This window comes from Pinus tabuliformis, chromosome J (genome assembly GCF_031772625.1).
Source record: "Pinus tabuliformis cultivar Carrire ecotype Pingquan chromosome J, CPIR1, whole genome shotgun sequence".
NCBI lineage: Eukaryota > Viridiplantae > Streptophyta > Pinopsida > Pinales > Pinaceae > Pinus > Pinus tabuliformis.
The window spans coordinates 1221477057-1221504066 of record NC_142295.1 but is presented as its reverse complement, the minus strand read 5'-3'; the positions used below and the strand labels follow the sequence as shown (position 1 = coordinate 1221504066).

The 27010-nt window shown below is 36.1% G+C and overlaps 1 pseudogene; it reads left to right on the top strand.

Moving 5' to 3' along the window:
• Positions 1–582: 582 nt before the first annotated feature.
• Positions 583–2054, top strand: LOC149231527 (endoglucanase 19 pseudogene; annotated as a pseudogene).
• The last annotated feature ends 24956 nt before the right edge of the window (positions 2055–27010 follow it).

Here is a 27010-nt window from a genome sequence, read left to right as displayed (position 1 = left end):
TTGTCCATTGTTGTGGGTGTTTGTTGTTGGAAGTCTCTGAGATTTGTTTTTATTAAGGGGAATTTTGATGAATGTAATTCTGATGTGTTGGGGCATATAGATATATATGGTGAACTATTTTAATCTTAATCCTAATAGCTAGAAGTGGAGCTTAGATTTCTTAGATTTCCCACACCAAATTTGGTCATTTGGGGTTTCTTTTTATTGTAGTGAATTGCATCAGTCCTGTAAAATATTATTTTTGAATATGGCTTCTCATATGCTTGATTTGAGATGAGACATTTTGGCTTCATATATCTGTATTTGATTCACATGTAGATTGATTTCTCACTTTCACTTAGCTTGCTCCAGTATTCTTTCAGTGACTGTCTCCTCCTCATCTATTGCATGTTATCCTATCATAAATAACTAACTTTAGGGTTCTCACAAAGGGGCCTTATCCGAAGTGGGTCTATCTTCTCCATGGCTTCATACTTGTATGTTTTATGTTTGGCACTCTACATTAGATTTGCAACAGTTAGTCATGATTATGATGCACCGTTGAGCAAGAGTATCATGTTTTATGAGGCTTAAAGATCTATAATGTTTACTAGCAATCAGAGAGTCACCTGGAGGGATGATTCTGGTATGCGTGATGGATCGGCCAATGGGGTGGATCTAGTAGGAGGGGATAATATGATGCTTGTGACAATGTTAAATTTGGCCTCCCAATGGAATTCATAGTCACCATGCTCTCATGGAGTGTTATTGAATATGGCAAGCAATTGGCCAGTAGTGGTGAGTTGGGTCATTTGATGGAGGCTATTAGATGGGGGACTGATTATTTTCTCAAGGCACATACAGAGCTTGATGTACTATATGGAGAGGTGGGTGATGGCGACTCAAACCATTATTGTTGGCAAAGGCCAAAAGACATGACCACACCTCGCTAGGCATATAGAATTGATGCAAACAATCCTAGCTCAGATCTTGTGGGAGAAATAGCAACTATAATGGATTATGCTTCTATTTTTTTAGGCACTCTGATCCCGCCTACTCCAATGAGCTTCTCAACCATGCCAAGCAGATTTTCACATTTGTTGACAAGTACAAAGGAAAATATGATAATAACATTACTGTTGCACAAAAGTAGTATGCCTCTAAGGGTGGATATGTGGATGAGGTTCTTCGGGAAGAGACATAGCTTCATGAGGCTACTCGAGATATTACATGAACTATGTAAATGATAATTTCGCTTCTTTAGATGGAATGGAATGGAAAATGACTGAATTTAGCTGGGATGCCAAGTATTCGAGGGTTCAGGTCCTAGCCTCAAAGCCCATCGTGCAAGGCAGAGGTCAGAGGAGTAATGTTGTTCTACAGAACTATCAAGAAAAATAAGATATTTTCATGTGTATGTGCTTGCAGAAAGGTAATAAGATTGTATATAAAACTCTAGGTGGCCTCCTATTTTGGAAGAAATGGAACAACATCTAGTTTCTCTCCTCATAGTTTACTCTAATTACCTCACTATTGCTCGCAAAAAAATTCAATGCTTAGGTGAATTTGTGCAACCCTCAGAGCTTCTATCCTTTGCTCAATCTCAAATAGATTACATCTTCAGAGACAATCCAAGAGCCACAAGTTACATAGTTGGCTATGGTAGCAACTAACCTCATCCAGTACACCACAGAGCTTCATCTATCATATCTTACAAAGTAAACCCATCCTTCATGCCCTGCAGAGGGGGCTATGCCACTTGGTTTAGAAGCAAGGGAAGTGATCCCAATGTTTTGCATGGTGCTCTTGTTGGAGGGCCTGATCAGAATGACAATTTTGCAGATGAGAGAGACAACTATGAACAAATGGAACCAACTACCTACAACAATGGCCCTGTTGTGGGTGTCGTAACTAGGATTCATGCTAGTTGCAGCTTAAACCAACTTCTTCCAGTTGTTGTTCCTACACATGTAAGCAAACCCAAACCATCTCTTGCTCCATTCCAAGCCTCTCCTCCATTGGCACCTAAAGATTACTCTCCAATTGTTGTATCACAATCAATGACCTCGTCCTAGAGTTCTCGGGGTCAAACTTACTACATATATTCTACATTGATAACAAATAAATCCAAGCAAACAGAGAAGAACATCAAGCTCTTAGTTCAAACATTGTATGGTCCTATTTGGGGTCTGTCTAAACTAGGGGGACTCTTATTAAATTGCAGAGTACACAACTATTTACAAATGGTTTGTGAATATTATCATTGCTCCATCATAGAGATATATGAAGACAACAAAAAAAAATCACTGAATATATTGTACCGTAGCTCTATCCCCATGACTAAAAGTGCTCTACATGGACCTTTTACCCTAATTTATTTCTGGTTGACCTAATAGACCCCTTTCCTAGCCTGTAACAAGTTTTCATAATGAAATAGTGTTCTATGATATATTTTGTTCATCATGGAATTTCCAATACTTAAATCTCATACCATCGAATGTCCTATTTCATTTCCTTATGAAATTTGTGAAAATTGCATCATCTTTGAGAAATAACATGGGAAACACCACTAACATATTGAATCCCAATAAAAGAAAATGATCCAAAAGGTCTTAGTTATTTAGAAATTAAATAAATGAAATGACCTCAAATCAATGCAAAATTTAAAACATCTATTTCACAGTACTTATAGTTCCACAATACACATGCAGGTGGCAAGAATGAAATCATTTGAATGCAAAATTCCAATTGACTAAATAAATTGACCAAAATGACACCTATGTGCAGAGATTATGATACACTCGCTTTGCAATGAGAGTAAAGAATAGGATTATGTTGACCCTGGATCTGTCTAACAAGGTATTAAGTAAAGAGTGGAATGGTTATTATCATAACATATATTTCAGTAGCTTCTTTGCCAAGTAAATCAACATTATGAATTTAGAGATTACCAAGGCAGGTTTAAATAACTCACCAATCAAATAATATAAATAATCAATAGTGCTTGACTCCATACCTCCTTAGCAAGGTGATATTATCTCCATTCTCTCACTCTCAAGTTTGTACCATGGAAGATACCATACTATAATATCTATAGAAATATAAGTAACCATGCATATATCACTTGCGAGTGCCTCATAAATTCTAGTCACATAGAAGGATGACCATACCACTCACAGGGAGGGATTGTTTTTATAATTATTGTAAAAGCATAACTTGAATCCATTATTGACACTTTTAATATATTTAGTGACAATTCCAATCTTGGAGTAAATTCATATAAAAGGACCACAAAAATGAAAATCCAATTAAAAAAAATTGACATATATTTTGTATATCGAGTCAAGATTAAATTAATCCCCAAAAGGTTCATCTAACAATAGCAATAATGCAATCTAAAAAATATAAAAAAACAAAGCAGATGAAATCCCTTAGTAGAATGTAGTGACTGCAACTTCATTTGTTGAAAATGTGGCCAAGTTTGTATTGTTAACTTCAAAGGCTAGTATGTGAAAACAATGATATGTAAAGCCAGTTTCCAAAACTAATATTTACAGGTTAACATGCCACTAGCAAAATTAATAACTCAATGGTGAACCTATCAAGGTATATGAGAAAAACTTAGCATAAGCAAGAAAAAGTGACATTTTAGCACCACGAAGGCGCCACATGTATCCATTTACTTTTGTGAAAATCATAAAGAAATAGATTTTCTTCCATCACCCAGGAATGCATGCAATTACACCCTACAGAAGGCACGACGTTGCCATTGAAAACATGAATACAAATGCTTTCCCTTTAATTGTTACATCACTCATCAAAGTTATTTAAATAATGCATGTAAGTTCCATGGAATTGTTTTTCTAGTCAAAAGGTGACAATAACCTCTCATAAAAGGATTCATTTATGTCTCCAAATATGATCCACCAAGAACAAATTAATAGGCATAAATCCCCGAATCATTTAGCGCAGTCTAAACCAAAAGTACAAAGAACAATTTCAAGCTAGTTTTCTTATACTTGTTAGTAAATAATGTTTTACCAATTCAAACAATCAGTTCTACACAACTAATAAAAATGGAAGCCCCTACCAAAACTATTGGCTGAGATAGTGATGTATCTGACAAAAAAAAGTCTAGTGTTATTTCACTGTGACTAAAAGGCAAGTGCTTATTTACATGAATAACTGAACAATCAGTCAATTTACAATAATACAACACTAATCAAAGGACTTAAAAGGAATTTCCATGTTAATTAAATATGGATCATACATTACCAGAGAATGTTGGCATTATTCTATGAAGTTTCAAACAATAACTTTTTTTTGGCAAGTGGACAAAAAAATTGACTGCATCTATGGTTTCATTCTTCCCATGGGAGAAATAATACCCAAAAATCGATATTTTTTGCAACTTTGTCAAATACATGTCATAGGTGCTCTTTGGACATACAAAGTGTAGAATCAATGTTGCACACAAACTCACATTATTATCTGAAAACAGAAAAACATAATTGCTAGATATTCAAATAGAAATGAGGTATATTAATCCTGAAAAATTAGCGATGGAAAATGCAATCGTTTCAACATAAATAATATCTTAATGAATATTAGGCACTGTCAATAATATTTGTTGTTATACTTACATGATTCTCTATAACTGTTCTGGGTACGGATCCCACAAAAAGTTTGGCAAAATTCCCATCTCATGAATCTGTTAAATTCAAAATAACTATAAGATTTTATGGAAAAAAGGTGCACCAAGACAAAATATATTGTTTAGAAAGAAAATTATATATCTATAATTAATAGTAAATACGATACACAACCATGTGCAATAATTTGAAGGACACACTAAGAAAAAACATATGACGACAATAGTGAGAAATGAGAGATTGAAAATTTGTGGAAGTCATCTCAAAGGCATGCAACAAATCAATTCTTATAATAAGGATGAAAGACCACAATCCTCCTCAACAAATAATAGTTAAACTTCCTTGGAGTTGGATTCCATAACTACAAAATGATGTCTTTCAGTTTAACATGATTCCCTCAGAGCCAAAGTTGTACATGACCACCGTATGACAACCCAATTTCCAAATAACACTGCACTTCAATTTCAAGCCTCAAAACTAATATGTACAGATTGAAGAAAGACTATATATCAAACTCATGGCTTGTAATTCTCAAAACCATAGGATTAACATTCCTTATTCATTAGAATTGTTAGAATAAAATGTTGAAATTGATAGACAAACCCCTTCATAGGTGGGAAAATTATTAAGGCACCCAGTAATATAGTTTTCAAAACAATAAGAATAACACCACTTTTTCAAGAGTTGTTATTATAATATAATGTCAAAAGTTCAAATGGAGTTAGACCCCATCATGGGTTGGCACAACTGCATTTCCAAGCTCTTCTTTGGGATCTATATAATGTTCACATGTTGCTTACGGGATGGGAACATTTTGAGTTCAACCAAAACAAAATGCAGAAATTTCATGAACCCCACTTGCATCCTTTTAAAGCATAGTTTCTCAAAGCATTTTACAGTAAACCCAAAAAAAATATGAACTAACATAGTTTAGTTTAATATATCTAATACATCAATAAACATAATGGATAACTCAAAGGCTCTTCCATGTTATTTAAATATTCATAGCTTAAATTTCACATCATGATATGACACTGAGATCTCAAAAAGGTTGGAAAGGAAGATGTGACATAGTTGTTAAGGTAAATAAAGAGTAATTCTCATGCCTCAAACTGGTAAAGAACATCCTGTCATTTTCATATCCTACATTGGTTTGTTACACTTCCTACAAGAAGAGGTCAAGAAATCCAGACTTAAGAGGCAATATAAAGTTCCAATCTATGTTACCATAGTGGACATTGATATGTTTCCTATCATCTCAAAATGGCTTGGAAGTTCTTTGTGAATATCTGGAGGTGTTTCTGTGCTCACAATCAGGTTTATCAAGAAATACACTCCTCAACCAAGAAATAACCAAACAACAATGGGCCATTTAGTTTAACAAACACTTCTCAATTGTTTAGTTGCCCAAGGAACATTTTCAAAATAACAATATTTTTAAAAATAAATTAAATAACTAAAGAAAAGCCTAGACACAAAAAGAAACATATGGGGTTGATTCTTCACTCATAAGTTGCAAGAGTTGAGCATTCTTTTAGAGAGTGTAGTTGTCCTAGAGGAGTATTTACTATTTTTTCAACTGGAGACACACAGTTAAAGCCAACTAATTTAAAAGCTTAAATGGAAACATCTGGTGAAGAAATTTCAACAGAGATAAAATAAGGAAATTCATTAATGTCAACAGATGACACGACTAATAGGTCAATGGAGACAGAAAAACAGAAAGTCACAAAAATAAGGTGGAAGTGCCAATGCTACTCTTGAAAGTTACAAGACAAAGAGATACAAGTGAAATGGAAAAAAAGAGAGGAATAAAGGGTGAACCCTAGAAAATGGACAAGCACTACTCAACATTAGAAAAAGGTAGATTCTACAAGTTAAAGGTACAAGTAAAAATAAGAGAAAAAAGAGTACAAAAGGGTGGTTTAAGAGATGAGTGTAGAGGAAGGAGTATGGCCATCTCCGAAGCAAGGAGTATGGCCATCTCTGAAGCAAGGAGTATGACCATCTCCATCGTGATCAATCATTGTAAAAGAATGTCTACCCAGGGCTGAGAAAGCCTAGTTGTATGACCTTGGGAAAGCCTCGTGAAAAATTGTCAAGGCTCTCCCAACATATGAAGCTGAAGAGAAATATATAATGATGGGTGTCTAATTGATCAATCTGGGTTGGAAGGCAACTCTGCACTAAAATCAACTACATCTATGTGGCCTTCATGGAAGTGATTGTCTAGAAACAGAATGGGAAAATGTACATCATCTCACCAACCTAGTATAATTTGCATCCAATTCTAGGGAGTTGTCACGAGACTTGGCACCTGCAATCATTCACAGAAGTTGGAGGAAGAAGGTGATCAACCTAATGGGGCAGAGTCTAGATAAATATAGTAAGGTTTGAGCAAGTGATCCTCCTGAACCATAATATAGACATAGATTTCTCCCTCAAAACACATAATATATAGGATAACTAAGATGAAATGATCCATCTCAAAGCAAGAAAAAATAACTTCAAGAGGGGATAAGGAGAACTTATCTTTAATCCCTAATTCTATCTTTTTAGTTGCCATTTTTCCACTTGTGGGGCGACAATCTGCTACCACTTCATATATTTTTCTTTGACAACATTAGTTTTTTTTTAACAAATTTAAAAAAATACAAAATGAAATTTTAATAATGCAGCAAGAAGTCAATATGAAGTTATCTTTGAAAATGGCATAAAACCCATTGATCAATACCATCAAGAAAAAAAAACCTGTCAGATCTGGAAGCCCCCAATGGAAGGATGGACAAAGTTGAACTTCAATGGAGAGAAAAAAGCAACCCAAGGGAAGGAAGATCCTTTACAGAAAAAAAATGTACAATCCTGAAGGTTTTCTACAATTTCTGAGGATACGCCTTAAATAACCAAGCAATAAGTACATAAAAAAATTGTACAATTATGAAGGTTTTCTACAATTTATGAGGATATGCCTTAAATAACCAAGCAAAAGTCAAAACACTTCATGAGGGGATAAAAACTTAGCCTCAATAATGTATTCAAAGATCTAGAAAAAGAAGGAAGGTGATTCGAAATCATCAATTGATTTCCTAAATATAAACCTAATGAATTAATAGTATCATGTTCCCATGTTGAAAGAGTATCAGACCGAATTTCTCACTGGTTGTCCAGCAATAGAAAAGTCAATATAAAATTGAAACTCTATCTAGGATCTAAGAAATTCAATCTATGAGAAATAAAATCAGGAACCCCTTAGGGAGCATACAATTAATATTTGAATCCTAAATCCCATGAGGAACACCTTAGACACAATACCCCCTTCTACAATATTAGTAATTGTGGGCCTTCCATGGAATAAAGGCACAATCATGATCACCTTTATGAAAGAAAATGACACCTCTCGAAATCTGGGGTAGTCTATATTCCACAATCCATTCTCTCATGATCATTTTCCTTCTTCATCCTCCCCCCTTCAAGTACTCTTCAGACACTTTATGTCACCTCTTACCATTTAAGCATGACCTAAACTAGGTGATTAGAGATATGTCTACACTTGGATCACACCTCTCAAAGGTCTTAGCCCCAAGATGGCTTATTATTCTGAGTACAACATGCAACTGCAAGATGTCAACATTGTCATACCTGCATATATTCGTAAACACTAAATGCATGGCCTCAAGGTCCTCCCTGGACACTTTTAGGTAGAATCTCAGTGACTTCAAATTGAAACTGATCACCACATCCCACATCAAACATCTCATCTTCATATGTCTTATCTATTATGAGATCGAATGGGGATTTTACTGCCTTTACCAAGACTCAGGTGGCTCCCTCTCAACATTCTTTCATTATCCAAAAATATGCCTCACTCTTTTAATCAATAAGACTTTTACTCATATATCTCAACCTTTGCATGGACCTCCCCAGCCAAAGCCCATTAGGAGAATCACCTTCTTCCTTGTTTCATGTCCACTCAAGATAACAAATGCCACATTGAGGTTGATACCTTTCTAGAATTTCAAATCGCTTAGAAGTGGGGTTTCCTATTGAATCCCCCTCATTATGGATCAACTACCTTCCACAACACTTCTAGGAGCTCACGTTTCAAATTAGCAAGACAAATCACTAGACCAACAGACAAATCAACACTAGAAGATCCCAGAGCTAGACTGTCTCCATGCAGAATAAAACTCTCCAAGTTTGGTCAAGATCCAAATGTTCCATCCATAATTTCTTCCCATCAACCTTGGATGTTAAGGCCCCCCTCTGACCTAGGAAATATGTATTACATACATAAAGTGGATGTACTTTTAAGTCCCATTGACCTACTTATTATAGTCATTTATTAGACATTAATAAAATTGTCTAATCTTATCTTATCTCCCACAAATTGAATCAATACAGGTCCAATAAAGGAAGTAAGTGACACAAAAGTTATGTGAAGTTGACCACAAATAATTGTTATTCAAGGCATGAAATTACACCTTGCATCGTCTGAGCTTGAAAATTACTTATTGTGGAAGAAAATTGGGCCTGGAAATCCTGCAAGGAGATGGGGTAGATGCCCAAATTCTCCTATGATGATTGTAGAATAAATGGGGGAGGAAATTGGGAATTCTTATGACAATGTTGGGAAAAGGCTGGAGGAACATGAACATAATTATGTTGTTAACAACAATGAGTTGAAGTGGAACAATTGTCTAAAGCTTGAACTATCAGGAAGATGAGAGAGCACTGAAGCTTTGACTTTGCATATGGCTCCAGTGGAAGTCAACTTTACAGTAAAATTCAACCAGTCAAGAACTTGCACAGATAAAATGGTTAATGATCATGGAGTCAATGTCTCAAACATTAGGAAACTTCATAGTGATCTCTTTAATATGAACAACATTATATCAAGGAAGTTGTAGATGTTATCCATGGATATACTAAATTTTCAACCACCAGTTCCGATCGAGGAGATCCCATATCAAAATCCCATGGCCCACAACAACTCAACAAGACCATCTAAGATGTTTATTTTCATATGTTGTCCACCTAATTTTGTAACCTTCTGTCTGATCTAAGATGAGATACCATAGGAAATCAGGTGGCCCTACGACAACTTAACACGACCTGATAGGGTAGTTTTATTTTCATATGTTGATAACCTAGTTTTGTAATCTTATGTTTGTTGGACTTGAAAGTTTGAATCCCAATCAAATATAAAAGGGTTTTTGTAAATTCAGTTAATTGTCTGAAGACCATATGCTTACTCTAAGTTAATTTGTTTTGGTCTTCAATATTTAATTATTTTCATTTTTGAAATCCTAAAAACCGTTAAGTGTGCTAGATTTTGAGTGGGATCTAAAATTATACTTTCTTTATATGGAATCCAATGAGATTGGAAGCACCCCCAAACAACTTGAAACAATTAAAAATTTAAGTAAGAAAGTATGAGGCGGCTCCAATCATAATTTTATTTTTTATTTGCATTTGGAGGGTCCTTGGGTTCATTGTACAGAACTAGATGGTTCGGTGACAAGAGCCTGGTTTGGCACTTAACCAACCTTTTCTAGTTTTTTACCACCAGTTGAACAGTTTTAGGCATCAAAGCGGTCAAACCAACATATTCCACCAATTCCAATCTAGTTATAGTAACACTGATTAGTTGTTGACAGTGACACCGTCACCCAACATCTACCCAAGTAACCTTCCAACTGGGGTAAATATGAGATGAGAGTTCACTATAATGGGATTAAACCTCCTAGGTGACCTTGAGGAAGTGGAATAAATGGAAACACAATAGAAAAAGCTTCCACATCAGCAAAAAAACTCTCAGGATCCAACCCAACTCAGGTAACCAATCCCTAAGACCAATTGAAGTTTTAGACCATTAAACCCCCAGACGCTCCCTTGATATGGAGATGCATGCGTCCAGGAGGCTCCAAACATTCCCACAACATGGGTATGCATGCGTTTGGGGATTTTTCTCCTTATACTTGTCCATGTGACTCTGGGATTCGTACCACTTTTTCAGGCCCAGAGCCCAGGAAATTGCCCAAAACTCAATGAAAATTTTGGAAATGAATTTACACAACATAAAAATAATGCATTTACAAAAACAATGACAAGGTCTAGACTAGACCCCTGCTAGCCATGATAGGAATTTCACCAAACATGTCACAAATATGTAATCTACAAGTTTAAACAACAGAACTAAGCATAGGGGTCTCATAATTATTTGAGAATCACTAAGAAGCATTGTTACCTTATATCATTAGCTGCATTATCATCTATTAGGTCATAGATACATTGTTCATTCATTTACAAATCAAGAAATGAGGAGAGCCATTCATCATCACTGTGATAATACATGTTTATAACCAGCATAATAACAACTAAAATATCAAGGATACATCAACCATAAAATACACATATAAACCAATACATTTACACATAATATTTTAAGGAAAGAACCTCTTATTAATGAATGCAAAATCAACCCATGATGGGAATACCACGTTCCACCAACATAGAATGGCTGAGCCAATTCTCTCTTTAGCCATTCACCCCTATGCTATATTGCAAGCATGAATGTGGGACTCAAAACAAAAGAACCAAGAAAGGCATCTAAGGCTACATCACCTCACCCTCATCAATAGAAGCTAGACTTTACCGCAATCCACACCGGATCACTAGGCCAAAAAAATAAACATGTAATAATAGGCATTACCATAATCTCCACTAGATCACTAGGCCAAAACAAGCATGGATGCCACTGGATTTCTCCACCTATACTGTGAGGAAATTTATTATCTCCTAGTCTCTCAATCTTTACCATAATCCACACCAGATCACTAGGCCCTAAATCGAGACCAACTCTCTAGTCTTTACTGCGTATCCCATCCCGGAATTACTAGGCCTAATGGAGAGCACCCACCTTTAGGATTTACCATATATCTCGTCACTCACTAGTCGATGATTCCAAGGCTCATCAAGGAAACACAAAATGTTTCTTTACCATAACCAACAGTCCAGCTCATGGGCTACTAGGCCATGTGTTCTATTATTCAGAGACCCACCTAACTCAGCCTCGAATCCATCTGACAATCTAGTTCAACTAAAACATGAGAACCCCATCAAACCATGGCTATCCGGAAATAGAAAGGCTAGGCTGAAAACATTGTCACACCTAGCAAAGCCCATGCCATAACAATAAAGAACCACATGCAATACCATGCATGCCAAATATAGCAAGGAAGACAAACATGTAAATCAATACCTGCAAAAAATCCCAGAATATCTACTTGATCCTACTCCTTGTTGCTTTCTCCTTCCTTCCTCTTGCCTTCTTTTCCTTTCTTGATCCAATACCAAAGTGATCCAAGAAAAATCAGTGTCCAAGAGAGAGAGAGAGATTAATGAGAGAGCTCCAAAACTGAACTGAAAAAAGGTTACAAATTGATCCTCAGAAGCCCTTTTATCAATTATGCCTCTATTTTCTTATTTTCCATTATTTTCCTTCATTTTCCTCTTCACATGGAACTTGTGACCTTTCACCTTCCTTTTCTCCTAATTTCCATTATTTTCATAAATAAATGTGCCAAAAATGCCACTTTTTCTTTCCAAAGCCTTAACCTTTTCCTTTACCAATTTCCTTAGCCATAATAAACCAATGAGCATCCACACTAGGATGTTTTGCCCAACATTTAACTTGGAATAAGTGTCCCATCAACCGTGGTTATTATTTTTTCCTTTATTAACTTTCATTACATGAAATTTTCACTGGGGTTGTTACAGAACCCTCCCCCTTGGGGGACACCATCCTCGGTGTTTAACCACACCTATACCTTAGCAAAACAGCTAAAAAGAAAACATACTTCCCATGGAGATTTATAACATAGCTTGATGTAGTATTTACAATGATCACCCTGCTAAAAATCAAACCAACATGAAAAAATAACAACATGACAACTATAATGACATGACACTTGTTTGGTAATTTAAGTGATGTTAAATTACTACATAAATTATCGACGAGGGCTAGTATACTGATGAAATGTATGTCGACTATTTTTCCTAGGAGTCCTTGTTATTCAAGCAATTCCTATATTAAATTGAGATATTGAGATGCACATGTTTTCTCTTAACAACTATCACTCTTACATGAAAGTAAATATGTCACTCTTTAACATAAATGAAACTAATATTATCACACTTTCTTAAAATAAATATCACACTTTACTTAAAAGAAGCATTGCACTTGCTTGAAAGAAATATCATACTAGAATTATCACTTTCTCAAAAGAAAGATCACACTTTCAGAAACAAATATCACACTTGCTTAAAGAAATTAAATCTAAATCACTCTGACAGAAAATGAGAAATTAACTCTATAATCATACTAATTGGAAACTGAAATATTTTTCACTCAAATGTAATTTTAACTCAGATGTAATTCAAATTATACTGCAAATCCTAAATCAATCCACACTCTTTCATACTATTGTTCATGTGCATGAGAAATCTCGGCTTCACTCGTTCATCCTACAAAAAATGATTAAACAAATCTTGCTTTAAACACAGTCCTAAAAATTTATTCAAAATCAAAACTAGACTCTTAGATGAATGAATTAAACACTACATAAAATGCAGGATTAAAATGTTAATTGAAAACAATAAAACCTTACAACTACAGGGGGCCCTCCTATGAGATGTAGGTAACAACATGACTTCTTTAATTGATTATGTACACCTTGAGATGACATACACCAAGGATATCAAACAAAATAGAGTTTTTATAACTATAAACATAGTTTTCAAAATAATATTCAAGACTCTATCATGCCGAGAGGTAGATTTATGAACTCTATCAATAACTCTTTTAGAGATTTATGAACCTATCCTGCTTGACAGAGACTAAAAATAACTTCAGAAGATAATATCTCATCATTTCCTCATGATTTTCTATTAGAGAAATCATGAGGATAAATATCTGCTTCCATTAATTTTCTTGCTCGTCTGGTTCACCTTCGACTCCTTCTTCGTTGGTTGACTTTCACGTTGACTGGGCCTATGTGGTGTTCTTATCATGACTCTAGATCATGAATATAGGTAAATATTGTTATGATAGCTATTAGCCACCTACCCATATGTCTCGTTCCTTGGCTGGAGTTTTGGAACCCATCAAATGTTCAACTATGTTTCAGAATCAATCATTAGCTGCAGAATTGGTGCAATTCAGTAGTTTATGCACATATTGAGTTAAATAATAAAGGAAAATGAAACTTATGAAATAAATTATGTTTAAGTACTGTTATTTCCATGAACCTTGTAAATTGATGCCCAATTAGAGTTATTTTAATTAAAAATAAGGAGGATGGAGTGCAAGAAGGCTGTCAAAAAGAGAAAATTTTGGGCTTCAACATTCCCCCACACAGAAGACATTGCATGTCCCCATGCACAAAATTTTAAAATTTGTAATCCTTCTCTATTACTGAGCTTCTTCAAATGCCTAAGAAAGAACATCTAAGTTAGTTCTTCTTACTTTCCTGATACTGACTGTTGTCATCCTTGGTTTCGTCATCAAGATTCTGTGCTACAAGCTTATGACCTTTTTCTTGAGAAAAATGTTTTTAGCATTCAATTTCTTATTTTTCTCATACCATAAACCAAGATGTAACAAGATGTTTTCATTTTGAGTTCTTTGAATTTCATTTTTTTTCTTTAGTCTATCATGTTCCTGCTTTAAATGTCTATTTAATACCTCCAATTCATTGAATTCCTCAGGAGTATTTACAATTCGGGGTTCTTCTGGAGGATCAAAACGAATAATTTCTTCTCAGTTTGAGGATGATTCAACAATTTTTACTATAAGTCTTTGTTCCAGAGATTCTATGTAGTCATATATTTCTTGCTGGATAGGATCAATTTATGGATTTCTCCTAGCTGGACTTGCAAGTCGTGATGGAACTCTTGGTTCCTCTTCTTCTTCTAAATTGGCGAATTCTGGAGATTGCTGAGACTCTACATGTATTGGTTTGTTAAGCCTTGAACTTCTTCTTATAGTGGATGGTGATTTTCCAGTAGTGCGGGGATGCTTTTTGACTTCTTCTTATGGTTTATGGTTATTTTTCAGTCCTATAGGGACTCTTTTTGACTTCTTCTTATTATGTTTTTCCTTTTGATGTACTTTCCCATTTATTGATGCTTATCTTTATTATAACATTATTTTTCTTAAGAGTTTCTAACACACTTATAAGAGGGGTTTCATCATCTAAATATTGATCTTGTTTTGTTTCTTATGCAAGTGAGTCTTCCTTAGGGTTTGAGGGTAACTTTCTTCTACTATTTTTGGTCTTATCATTAGGCCCTTCTTGTTCAACTTCTTTGAAATGGTTTCTAACCAGGAAATTTTCCCATTTATCCCCTTTACTTTTCAGATGGGATTCAAATAAATTTTTCACTAACCCATGATGGTATAAGGCATTATCCATGGACCATATTTTCCTCTGAATATTTCCAACCATTTTTCTCAAACTATTAAGCAGGAAGTATGGTAGGTTGATTTCATTACCATCAAGAAAATTCATCATCAAACGAGCATGGTAAAAGAATATGTTTCCAAATCTACCTTCACATTTTTTCCACTGGAAAAATCGTAATCTTTCATTATGATTGAAAAATTACATGTTGTAGATGCCTCTTGGCATATGCTGTAAACAGATTTCAAAAAAGGTGCTCAAAAAGATGCATAGATCCTTTCACACCACGCAGGGTGTATGGATTTCAAGAAATAAACATAAATATCAAAAATATTAATGCACAGGTGGGGAAAAGTCAGACTTTTCGCCCTTTTTTCTTCTCGACCTTTCTCCAAACCCCCTGTGACTCTGTGGGAGTTATAAGTGCTAATGCAGTTTCAGCCACAGGTTGTGGATTATCTTTATCAGAATCTGATGTGTCTAATATGTGTTGGCGTTTATTTCTGCCCATATCCATTTCTGATTTTCTTGCCAGTGCTGTGTCTATATTTTCCTGTGGATTTGTATCTTCTGCAGCTGGTTCTTTATTCATCTGATTGGTCTCATTTGGGTTAGCATAATCCATCTCTTCTTCCTCCTCATCATCCGGGGGAGGTGGTGGAAATTGCCATCCCTTTGCTTGTTTTTCCGATTTCTTCTTTCTGCGATTGTCTTTTTTGACTACTCGGCACGTGCTTTGTAGGTGTCCTGTTTGTCGGCAGATTCAGCATCTGAATGCAGTGTTTTCATAATCTAGTACCTGTGTCCAGCTTCTCTGTCTATGCTTTAGCTGAATTTGGTATGGCAAGCCTTTGCTGAGGTCTACTTCCACACATATTCGTGCAAAAGTATATATTCTTTCCTCCAGTCATTGGGTGTCCATTTTAATGCAACACCCAATAGTATTTCCAATTCCAACTAGTACTTGTTGATTCCAGAGATGTATTGGGAGGTTATGTAGCCGCACCCAAACTGGCATCTTAGAGACAACCATTGTGTTTTCATCAAAATCTGGGAACCATGGTGTGATAAAGAGTCCAGTGGATCCCCAGAACCAAGGTCCCTCCTGCAGTACTATGTCTCTGTCTATTGCTGATAGAAATTTCACTATGAAAAAACCCTTGGAGCAGAGTTGTATTTCGTAGTGCGTGGTCCAATTCGTGAAGATCCAAAGAAATAGATCAGCCGGTTTGGGCCAAAAGGAGTTAAATCTGCATATTATTGCTAGCCTTTCATATATGGTACAATGCTCATCTATTTCTGGTGTATCTATGTTGTATTTTGGGGTGTGGTTCAACTGTTCCACAATGTATGGCCTTGCGTCCATACCTGTTTGGTTCGGTGCTACTCCTTCTGTGTTTTTCCCTTGTAGGATGTTTTTAAAGGAAATGTTGCCTAGCTTTTTCCCTATTGAACCAATACCACTTCCTGCCACCCTGTCTGGATTCGTGTTATTGTTGGTTGCACCCCCTCTTAACCTCAGATTGAGGATGATTGTTGACAGAGGTGCAATTTTGTATTCCCAAAGGTATTTTGTGTCTTGTAACACTCTGCCCCCTTGTATCAGGTTTTGTGTTCTGATGGGGTAACCCAACTGTTGCATTATAATTTCCTGCATTTGCTCGATAGTATCTGTCTCTTTTACCCAAATTATTTTCGATTTTCCTTCTAGGTTTTTTACAAATACTTGGAAACTGTGATCTCTTACCAGGATTCCAGATCTTGTTTTTGGCAGATCTAACCCTGTGATTCTGCTCTGCACCTTTTGTTCACTTCGGCACAGCTTATTTAGTGAGTGGGCTTCCAGATCTGACCAGAAAGAGGGTCGTTCTGCAACAAGAAGGTCTGGATCTAAGAGCCCAAGACTCGATCTGTACTCAATGCCATGGAGCGATGGATATGTTGCCCAATCAGGGCTCAATGGCAGATGGATGTCAAGATCGGCATCATAATAATACAGATCAGCATTCTGATAAGCAAAAAACTGGAATATTTCTTCATACCTTTGGCAGAGTCGGCGATTTTTCATCCTGAGGGCTCCATTGTTGCTAGAGACAACACCCTCACCAAGCGTGATCTCGAAGGCAGCTACTGCCTTAGAGCAGACTGTCAAATGGCCAATCCGTAAGCATTTCATAAGCGCATCCAACCCATTTATGCCGATCAGGGGTTTACCAGCTGTCTTCGCCGCTTGAGGAACACCTGTATACAACAGATCTGGACAGAATCGCATCTCTGTTTTCCTTATAAACCTTGACTGCTGCAGATAACATAGTAACCTTACTCTCGGCGCACCGAAGGTGACCAAAGCAGGTCACGCGGATTCAGGCTTCTTGTTTATGGAATCTCTGGAGGTTTGGCCGATGCGAGTAGGAGCCATTACTATCGCAGGGATCAAAAACCTCGCTCTTCTTTCTCTGATATTGCAAATTCAGGATACGTTTTCCGCAGTGCTACCCCAAATCTACCTTCACATGTTATGAATTTATGAACAATTAATAGAAAATTTCTTCATTTATTCTTTAAGGTTGTGACTAGAATTTCCTTCTTAAAGTCAAAGATATCCATACTTGGATTTTTAAGGAAGACTTCCCATTCCTTATGTTGAGAAATGGAAACAAGAGAGTCCAATTTAATTTGTCCTTGAATTAAACTGGAAATTAAATTCAAATTCTATTCTCATAGCAACTTAAAATAGTTAAATTAAGTTTATTAAACTTACTTAACTTAGGAAATTCGAGTTGGAAGTCTTTATGTCATCATATGCATGTTCTCCCTACTTTGTAGGAGTCCAGTATGAGTTAATTGTGAGTTGTAAAATATAAGACTCAGTTTCGTGAGTCAGTTTAGTTAAATTAGTTCTCAAACTAATTGAGAGAACTAATAGTGAGTTAATTTTCCGTGGTGTCACTAATGAACTCTTCCAGTGCTACTCTAGTTAGCTAAATATTTACTCATTAGAAACTCATGCATGTCGAATCAGAGAAAGAGCTAGTTGAGACTAGAGCGCATGGATAATGTGCTATTTGTTTTATATTTTTTTGAGTTTCAGTAACAGTGTGCATTCAAGAATCGATCCTTAAGGGATTGTGGAGTTGTTAGAGGCTTTATTTCCCTTTAAATACAAGTTATACTCCATACGAATTACGCATTAGAATAGAGACTTGAAGAGCTTATGAAGAGGCAAATATTTTTCCTTGAGATTACTTATGAGTTGGAGATTGAATTTACTGAGTGCTGGGATTGTTCTAGAGAGAACAAGCATTGTAATTTCATCTTGATTTTCCAGATTAATACAAAATAGATAGTGGTGTTTTGAGTTGTGGCTTCCCCGAATATTGATTGTGTTATGTGCCTTTGATTCTCTTCCTCTATTTATTATTGTTTGCTCAATGTTTATGGGCTTCTGCTGTAAAGAGTAGGAGTAGATTATTGTCTCTTGCTTTAGAAAAATTCCATTAGCTTGTGAATCTACAAGATTTTCTACATGGTATCAGAGCACTAAGAACAATATACTAGAGGAGATTTGGAAGTTTTGAGTTTTTGGGTTACAGGTGAAAGTCAAATTTGAAATACATACTTCAGGATTGGAAGATGGCATTCCATGGGTTGTGGCTTGATTATGCCTTGGAAGGCAACTCGAATTTCATATCCTGGAGGGAAAGGATGGAGGTTGTGCTAGAGGAAAATGGCTTGAAGGAATTTGTCGAACAAGCAATTCCTAAGCCAACAGTTATTGATGCATAGATCTTGGCTGAGTGGAAGAATTGTGTGGCGAAGGCAAGGAGGATAATCCATGAGGGATTTTGAGATCATATTGTCTCGAGTCTCCATAGAAAGGAAATCCTGCATGCTATGTGGAAAACATTGACGAACTTGTATATAAATAGCAGTGATCAAAGGAAGTTGGCATTGAATGATAAACTTCGTAAAATCAAGATGGAGAAAGCCAAGATGATTCCAAAGTACTTGACCGAGTTCACTCAATGTCAGGAGGAGGATATGGTGAGCCTTTCTCTTCTTGGACTCCTAAAGAGTTGGCATAGTTATCAGGACTCTGTCAAGGGTTGGGAGAAGTTGCCAGATTGGGAACTACTATGGTCGGATTTGATGCAGGGTGAGATCAGGATGAACACCAGGGATGGTTCTTCATCAAAGACTGATGAAGAAGAGAATTGTGCCTTAATGATTAAGGTGAGGAAGGGGAAAGGTAAACCTTCCCATTCCAAATTCGATTCTTATCATGCAGGTAATAAGAAGAACATGGCACAAGTTAAATGCTTTCATCATCACAAGATGGGACACTTTGCTACAAATTGTCCATTGAAGTCCTCGGGAGGAGTGGTGGTTGAGCCTTTGGCATCCCAATTCGAATTGGACTTTTCCCTCATTGCATGCATGGTGTCATCAATGATGGGAAGTGTCTGGTACTTATAGATTGGAGCTTCTTTCCACATGACCAAAGAGTTATTCAGTGAAATGGAGGAGAAAGATCTCAAGATGCATAATGAGATGGGTGATGATGGTAAGTATAGTGTTATTGGTGTGGGCACGATTACTTTTCAGATGGAGAATGTGGCTCCACTCACCTTGAAGAATGTTATGCATGTACCCACACTGACGAAGAACTTGGTATCCATTTCCATGCTTGAAGATAGAGTTTATGATGTGATCTTTTCAAAAGGAAAGGTGTTCCTTCGACACATAACCACGGGTCAACTAAAGAAGATATGGATTCGAGTTCAGAATCTCTATAAGATAGAGGTAGAGGATTGTGCTGCTTTGAGTTCAAAAGCGGAAAATATGTTGAGCCGAGACATTGGTGAGTTGTGGCATAGGTGATTGGGCCACTTTCATCATGGGGCTTTGAAGATATTGCAGCAAATCTCTATTGGTCTTCCCAAAGGTACACTTGAGAAAGTTGATACATGCAAGGGTTGTACTTTGGGAAAATACACCAAGTCTTCCTTCTGAGACAGAGGCAGTCGAGCAGAGTCTATTCTGGCGAGAGTCCATTCAGATGTGTGTGGACCATTCTTCATAGCATCCATAGCCAAACACATGTATTATGTTATATTTGTTGATGACTATTCTCGTAAATGTTGGGTGTGTTTTATGCATAAAATAGATCAAACTTTCACAAATTTTTGTGAGTTCAAAGCATTGGTAGAGAAAGAGTTTGGAAAGAATGTTAAATCTCTATGAAGTGATAATGGTGGTGAGTATGTCTCCAATGATTTTAAGAACTTCTGTGCAGTGGAAGGGATTAAACGAGAGTTGATGGCACCCCATAACCCTTAATAGAATGGGGTTGCTGAGAGGAAGAATAGGAGCATAGTAGGGGAAGAAAGGGCGATGTTGCATGGTCAGGTCCTACCACTACACTTGTGGGCTGAGGCATGCAGCAAAACGTTTTATGTTCAGAACCGTAGCCCACATTAGATACTTGAGATGAAGACACCAGAGGAGGCTTATTCCGATAAGAGGCCAGATGTTGGTCACTTCAAGATTTTTGGGTCATAGTTTTATTTCCATGTGACTAAATATGCATGGAAGAAGCTTGAGCAAACAACAGAGTTGGGGATCTTTGTGGGGTACACTGATACAACTCAGAACTATCGAGTGTACATGTCGACCAGTCGGATGACAGTGGTTCGCAGGGATATCAGGTTCAATGAGGAGAAGGCCATGCGAGTATCCCTTGAGAGGGAGCTTGAGCTACATGCGGATGAGGAGATTTTAGCTCCTAAGGTTGAGGGACCTCAGATTGATGTGGAGCAGCCACATGTAGAGGTTCAGAGAGTGGAGACATCCACTTAGGTAGAGTCTTCCAGAGAGGGAAGAAAGTGCACTAGAGAGGGTGACAGAATGTTGGATGATGCACAAGAGAATGTGGGAGCACCCTCTTCTCAGCACAGACAAAGGAGGTCACCAAAAAGGTACAATGGATACATGGCACTTATGGGTGCATGTGTTTTAACAAATCCATATTCCTTTCAGGAAGCAGTGCAACAACCGGTTTGGGTTGATGCAATGGTGGAGGAGTATGATTCCATAGTTCGAAAAGTGTTTGGGATGTGGTCCCAAGACTGGAGGACAAGTCAGTTGTGAGCTCCTGTTGGATTTACAAGGTAAAGAAAGCTACATATGGTAGTGTGGAGAAGCATAAGTCCATATTTGTGGCCCATGGCTTTTCACAGGTAAAGGGGATTGACTATGATGAGACCTTTGCTCATGTTTCAAGGTACTCGTCAATTAGATCTAGTTTGGCACTATCAACAAAGATGGGTTGGAAGATCCATAAGATGGATGTGAACATTGCCTTCCTCAATGGCATGCTTGAGGAAGAGGTGTAAATAGAGCAACCCGAAGGTTTTGAAACCTTAGACCGTGAGTCACATGTGTGCCGACTCAAGAGAGAAATGTATGGGCTAAAGAAAGCACCTCGTGCTTGGTACACCAGGATAGATAGCTACTTCATTGGGTTGGGCTTCGTGAAGAGTGAAGTGGATACGAACCTATATCACATAGTGGTGGAAGGTAAGTTCTTGATCATAGTACTTTATGTAGTTGATCTTATACTAACAGGTGATGAGAAGCTCAACAAATCTTGCAAGGAGGACCTTTTAAGAGAGTTTGAGATGAAGGACATGGGGCTCATGCATTTCTTTCTTGGCATGGAGGTATGGTAGGGAGATGGGGAGTTTTTTGTATCTCAGGGCAAATATGCTGATGAGATACTCAGGAGATTCCACATGGAGACAAGTAAACCCATGGAGACTCCTCTAGCTAGTAAGTAGAGGAAGGAGGATGCTACTTCAGGGGAAGTAGTGCAAGCTACTGTTTATAGGTAGCTTATCGGCTCACTCATGTACTTGGTGAACACATGAAGGGATATGTGCTATGCAGTTAACCATCTTAATCAAGTAATGGTTAGGCCTACCAAATTGTATTGGAAGGCGGAAAATCATGTATTGATATACCTCAGAGGCACTACACAGTTTGGGTTATGGTACAGATTAACAGAGGGAGTGAATCTTCAAGGCTTCACCGATGCAGATTGGGCAAGGAGTCCATCCGATAGGAATAACACATCACGAGGGATCTTCAGTATTAGGTGAGCAACAGTTTCTTAGTAAAACAGGAAACAAAGATCAGTTGCACTCAATTTAGTAGAGGCAAAGTACATGGCTGCAAGTTAGGCAGTATGTGAGGCTATCTAGATGAGGAAGATCCCAGTTGATTTGTTTTGTCAGTAGATGGATCTGACAGTGATTTACTGTGATAATTAGAGTTGTGTCAAACTCTCTCAAAATCTAGTTTTTCATGATCGGTCCAAGCATATTGATATATGGTATCATCATCTTAGAGATTATCTATTGAGGTGGATCATGTTGTTATATTCCATTCCCACGGAGGAGAAAGATGCAGACATCTTGACAAAGGCATTGTCAAGATGTAAATTTTAGTTTCACAGAGACAGGATCGGGGTAGTTGATAATACCTTTCTAGTTGGGAGGGAGTGTTGAGAAATGACAACAAGAGAATCTAGTTTAATTTTTCCTTGAATTAAACTAGAAATTAAATTCGAATTCTATTCTCATAGCAACTTAAAATAGTTAAATTAAGTTTATTAAACTTACTTAACTTAGGAAATTCGATTTGGAAGTCTTTATGTCATCATATGCATGTTCTCCCTAATTTTTAGGAGTCCAGTATGAGTTAATTGTGAGTTGTAAAATAGAAGACTCAGTTTCATGAGTTAATTCAGTTAAATTAGTTCTCAAACTAATTGAGAGAACTAATAGTGAGTTAACTTTCAGTGGTGTCACTAATGAACTCTGCCAATGCTACTCTATTTAACTGAATATTTACTCATCATAAACTCATGCACGTTGAATTAGAGAAACACCCAGTTGAGACTAGAGTGCAAGGATAGTATGCTATTTGTTTTAGTTTTTTCTGAGTTGCACTGATAGTGCATGCATTCAAGAATTGATCCTTAAGGGATTGCACAATCTTTAGAGGCTTTATTTCCCTTTAAATACAAGCTATCCTCCATAATAATTACACATTGGAATAGAGACTTGGAGAGCTTATGAAGAGGCTAAGCTTTGGCCTTGAGATTGCTTATGAGTTGGAGATTTAATTTGATGAATTTTAGGATTTTTCTAGAGAGAACAAGCATTGTAATTTCATCTTGATTTTCGAGATTAATACAAAACATATAGTGGGGTTTTGAGCCGTATATTTCCTCACATATTTATTGTGTTATGTGCCTTTGATTCTCTTCCTCTATTTATTATTGTTTGCTCGATGTTTATGAGCTTCCGCTGTAAAGAGTAGAAGTAGATTCTTGTCTCTTGCTTTAGAAAATTGCATTAGCTTATGAATCTATAGGATTTTCTACACTTTCTCCTTAATTTTTCAGTTCTTGAACCAACTTTCCTCAACTCTCAGCAATCCAATAAATTCTGCTACAAATGAATTTGTCAAAACTTATCTAATGTCTCCAATCTCTACTTCTATACCATCATATGCCCGAGCAAACAATTTTTTAACTTCTTTCTCATGACCATAAAATTTTCAACAAACCCTAACGACTACGCTTGTTGCAACTGCTATTTCACCTATGGATATCCTTCAAGAAATTTAGCCCCATTTAACTTTGAGCATACAATGACTCCCATGCTGAAGAAGTCTTAGCCCCTAATTGTTCTATTTGATAGGGTTAAAAGGAGTTTGGTTATGGAGTAGGTCAAAAGCTAGAATTTGGGTAATAGGTGAAGTGTTTTTAGCAATGGAATATGGTTGAGTGAAATGAATATGATGCAAAGAACTATGATGGTTTTCGAAGGAAGTGGGATGATATATGTAAGGAAGGGAGTAAATTTGAATGATAACAAGGTTGCATATCGAATTTATATCCTTTTGACAAGATACTTTCATTAGAACCAAATTCATGTCGTAATGAAAGTAATTAGCAGTAGCAATGGTCATACATCTATTTAATTTCATGATTCAATGTTTTTCCCTTTATTATCTAACTAATATTTACATAGCTACTATCTTGCCTTACTGATTCTGGATTTTTCCTTTTGTGAGTTGTACTTAGGTTTCTTTAGTTGTGATCTTCATTCAATTTTCTTTTTCCATGATCTTCATTTGCCCTGGTTGCAATCTGTCAAGTCAGCTGCGCAATTCCATGATAGCTGTTGATTATTGACAATTCTGTAGCTTTTTTATTTTTCAAAACATGAATAAAAATAAGTGGGACAAGAATAGGGGATTTAAAAAGTAAATCTATACTGCCAAGAACTCTTGGTTTCCAACTTACAGTTTTTGTATAAACATGGAAACAATGTTGGCTTTCATGTTTGTACAAAAAAAAAATCATTTTTTTTTAAAGAAAGTAGAAGGCTAAGTTGGAGAGGAAGAAGAATCGTCATTAACCAACTACAAATCAAGATTATCTTGCAGATTTCTTATGAACTCTTCTTTTGTTAATGGTTTATGATATATTCGTAATTTATAACCATTTACAAGGAAATTTACATTGTCTTCATCAATGGTTCTGACTTTGACTCCTCCATTATCAAAGACAGTTTCAATCTCATAAGGAATAAGCCAATGAGTTTGAAATTTTCCTTGAAAATATTTAAATTTTGAATTAAAAAGTAATGCCCAATCACCAACCTATAATTTTCTTTCTTTGATAAAATTATCATGCCACCTCGATCTTTGTTATTGGGCTATATTGGTTCTATGAATAACATCTTTTCGTATCTCATCAAGTTCATTCAATTGCTCCATTCCTTGTCTTTGGGCTTCTTATAGATCAAGACCCAATTTGGCTACTGCTTTAAAAGTCTTTATCTGGAGTTCAATAGGAAATATGACTTTCTTTCCATAAACAAGTTCATAAGGAGTTTGTCATGTTGTGTTTCTCCATGTGGTACGATATGCCCATAAAGCTTCTGGATATTTTTTTTTGCCTAATCTGTTTTATGTAGATGCACAATCTTGGTGTTTCAATTACTTTATTGGTAGATTCAACTTTTCCATTGGCTTGTGGATGATATGGAGTAGAATTTCGATGTTTAATTTTGTATTCCTCTGTTATCTTATGTACCAACTTGGATGTAAATTGAGTACCTTTGTCTATAAAAATTTCTGTTGGGACACCAGAATGAGTGAAAATATCCTAAAAAAGAAATGATACTATAAAATTTTCAGTAGCAAAAGAAAGTGATCTAGCTTCTACCCATTTTGTGACATAATATGTACAAACAAGAATGTACCTTTTTTTTTCTTGATGGAGGATTGATTTGACTAAAAAAATATAAAACCCATTTCTCAAAAGGTTCAATAAGTACCTAGTGTTGTAGAGACATTTCAGCTAAAGGAACAAACTTTCCCATTCTTTGACAATTGTCACATCTCTTAACATATTCTTTGGCATCCTTAAAAAGAGAACGCCAATAGTATCCTGAGAGAAGGATTTTATACTCAGCGAAATGTCCTCCACATGGTTCATCATGACAAGAATTTAATTCTGTTACTTCATCCTCTTGAACACATCTTTGAATGACTAAGTCAGGTCCTGTTTTGTATAATTCTTCATTAATCCATGAATAAGATGCACTAGCTTGAATAACCTTAATTTTCTATTGAGGAGACAAGTATGATGGTAACTTCCCTGTAGCCAAATAATTAGAAATATCTTCAAAACAAAGAGATTTAATAGATGCTGCAAAAATATATTCATTAGGAAAATTATCTTACACAAGAACATTGTTATTATCATTTTGGATTCTAGATAGAAAATCAACAACTGTGTTTTGCTTTCCAGGTCTATCCAAAATAGTAATATTGAATTCGTGTAATAAAAATAACCGTCTTGTAATTTCGCCAATAGTAATTGATTTATTCATTAAATATCTAATTGCAGAATGATCTGTGTGAATGAAGGTTTCATAACCAATGATATAATGTTTGAATTTATTGATGGCATGTACAACAACTAAAAACTCTTTTTCTGTTACAGTGTAATTCAACTCTACAGGGGTCAAATTTTTGCTTGTATATTAATTGGCATAAGGAGTTAAATATTTATGTCCTAATACAACCCCTAAAGCTAAATTCGAGGCATCAATCGAAATGTGAATAGGTAGTATCTAGTTTGGTCCTCTTAAAATGGGTGCTTCGGAAATATTTTCTTTCAATGTTTCAAAGGCTTTCTGGCAGTCATAATTCCAGATGAATTCACAATCTTTTGTAAGCAATTTTAAAAGTGGAGAGGCTATCTTTGTAAAGTTTCTATAAATCTTCTATAATAGCCAGTAAAATCAAGAAAACTTCTAACATCCCTTTGACAAGTTGGAACTAATAATTTAGAAATGACTTTGACCTTAGATGCATTCTCTTTGATTCCATTTCCTGAACTATGGTGGCCTAAAACAATTCCCTGTGTGAACATCATAAAACATTTTTGATGGCTTAATGAGAGATTTTCTTCTTTACACCTATTGAAAACTTTTTCCAAATTTTTAAGAGCTTCTTCAAAAGAGTTTCCATAAACAATAAAATCATCCGTGTAAAATTCCACACAATCATGAATTAGATAAGAAAAAATGCCTAAAACTACCCTTTGGAATGTTGCAGGTGCATTACATAACCCAATAGGAAGTACTCGATAAACATAAGTTCCCCATGGGCAGGTAAAGGTTGTTTTATCTTGATATTTTGGAGCTACTTGGATTTGTATATCCACTAAAACCATCCAAGAATGAAAATTACTTTTTCCTTACCAATGTATTAATGAATTGATCTATAAAAGGAAGTGGAGAATGATCTTTTAAAGTTGCTTATTCAATT